Source organism: Euprymna scolopes, chromosome 46 (genome assembly GCF_053919585.1).
Source record: "Euprymna scolopes isolate OS-2025 chromosome 46, ASM5391958v1, whole genome shotgun sequence".
Classification (NCBI taxonomy): Eukaryota; Metazoa; Mollusca; class Cephalopoda; order Sepiida; family Sepiolidae; genus Euprymna; species Euprymna scolopes.
Window position 1 is genome coordinate 156,077,061 of NC_136527.1, and position 2,793 is coordinate 156,079,853.

A 2,793-nucleotide genomic window follows, 5' to 3' on the forward strand; every position below is an offset into this window, starting at 1 on the left:
TCAGTAATTGAAAATTTTAAATTTATCTTTTTAATTTTTATTATTATATTTTATATCATACATGTTATGTCAGTAATTGAAAATTTAAGATTTATCTTTTTAATTTTTATCATTATATTTTATATCATACTTGTTATGTCAGTAATTGAAAATTTTTAATTTATCTTTTTAATTTTTATCATTATATTTTATATCATACTTGTTATGTCAGTAATTGAAAATTTAAGATTTATCTTTTTAATTTTTATCATTATATTTTATATCATACTTGTTATGTCAGTAATTGAAAATTTTAGGATTTATCTTTTTAATTTTTATCATTATATTTTATATCATACTTGTTATGTCAGTAATTGAAAATTTTTAATTTATCTTTTTAATTTTTATCATTATATTTTATATCATACTTGTTATGTCAGTAATTGAAAATTTAAGATTTCTCTTTTTAATTTTTATTATTATATTAGTAATCTATTTTTTTTATTTTCCTATTCACTAAGATTGTTAAAATCTTAACTTTGTAAGATTTTAGGCGTTCATACTTTGGTATTTTGACTTTAGTATTTAATAATTACCCTCGTAAAATTGTAAACATATACGCACAACCTTAACTTTTAAATATTTTAAACCTGGAATATATGAATATATATATATATATATATATATATATATATATATATATATATATATATATATATATATATATATATATATATATATATATATACGACATATTGTGATTAAACTAGGATCAAATTGTGCCCCTCGACGTACATATCCTTGAAAAACCTGCTTAGCAATAAAATCTCACCCCTTCACTGTTGAGGTGCAAAGATGCCAGTCATTTTTCTATTCTAATGGTTTCTTTCCTGAAACGGCTAGGCTTTGGAATGGTTCAAAGTGCTACATAGAGCGGACTCCAGAAACCATTTAAAGATTTTAGAGTCTGTCTCTATTGCCGTACGGAAACCTTCTTTGTGCCGGCAGAAAGAAACATCTAACTCATTGTTTCTCTTTGGGGAAATTTGAATCTTTTCTCCCCCCCACCCGCTCCTTGTCCTGATATTTTAATCGTTTTTTTAAACATTAATAAACTTTATTTTAGTGTCCCTGTATTTTTGGCACATTCAATAGTTCCCCATCAGAACTCTTTAGTTTCGACATATTATTATTATTTTAGGCTATCGATTTTCTCCTGATGAGATGATAGCTAAAAGAGCTCCCGGGAGACTTCCGCCCATTATATTAAAAACTTTTTTTTAATTCTGTACCTCTAAACATATATATATATATATATATATATATATATATATATATATATATATATATATATATATATATATATATATATATATATATATATATATATATACACACATACATACATACATATAATATATATATACATACATACATACATACAATATATATATACATACATACATACATACATACATACAATATATATATATATATATACATACATACATACAATGTATGTATGTATATATATATATATATATATATATATATATATATATATATATATATATATATATATATATGTAACATACATAGAACAATTAATTACACCCCAAATTTTAGGAATGTAATGTAAAGGGACACAAATATATTTTATATATATATATATATATATATATATATATATATATATATATATATATATATATATATATATATATATATATATATATATATATATTAAATAAACCAGTAGAGTGCAATCAAATTACACGGCGATCTGAATGTTGTTACATATCAATTTGTGTTCTGTTGTATTTTTTTCTCATATTCACATCTGCGAGTCGGGACATTTTACAACATTGCGTTACTTCTCTATCAAAAGAGGGGGTAATACATAGAAGGGCGCAAAACATGACAAGTAAAGCCAGAATGATTATAACGCAACAGCGTCGCAACACATGGCTGAAATGTGCAAACAAACTAGAAACTGGTACTACACTTTCATCGTTAGTCGTTTGATGCTGACTGCATGTAAAACATCAGGGTTAAGTCTGGAATTATACATTAAGGTCATCGTAAATTTAACCGGAATCGAATCTGATAAAAATAAGTCGCAATTTTCATAATGTAATCCTGTGATTATTGTTTTGTTTCTTGTTGGTTCAAATCTAGTTTTTTTTATTTGATTGACTTCGTTATTTTTTCAATTCCTTCCTTTTTTGAATTGTTTATGTGAAATATTCAGTTTTGCATTTTTTTTTTATATTTGGATTAATTGGATTACTGTTCTCATCTTGGATGTAAACAGTAGTTCGACTAATCCAAATCATAATGAAATGTTTAATTTTTTACACGAGGGACAAAATAATGATTACACCGTTTTACGATGAACATAAGTTTTTTGTTCTGAAGCAGTTGATTTTTTTTTCGTATAATAATTTCACGTTTAAATCGTGTGTTTTGTTTCTTTTAATTTTTATTCTTTTATATTTTCATATATTTTATTTCTTGATGAATTGGACACACGAAACAAAAGTTGTATCAATTTACTAAAGAAATCCTAACAGCAATTTTCTGCGTTGAACACAAAAGAAAAACGATTTTTTTTTCGTATTATATTCCTGGAATGGAAGGTAAGTTATTTTGTTTGGTTTTGTATTTTATTTTTTTACAAAAATATAATTTAATAAAGTATAAATTATTTTAAATAATAAAATAAGTTTATTTTTATTTCAATCCAATATGAAAAATAAGTTATTTTTTACGCTTTAAAAAAATAGGTGCTAGATCAGAGAGTGCCGCGCTATT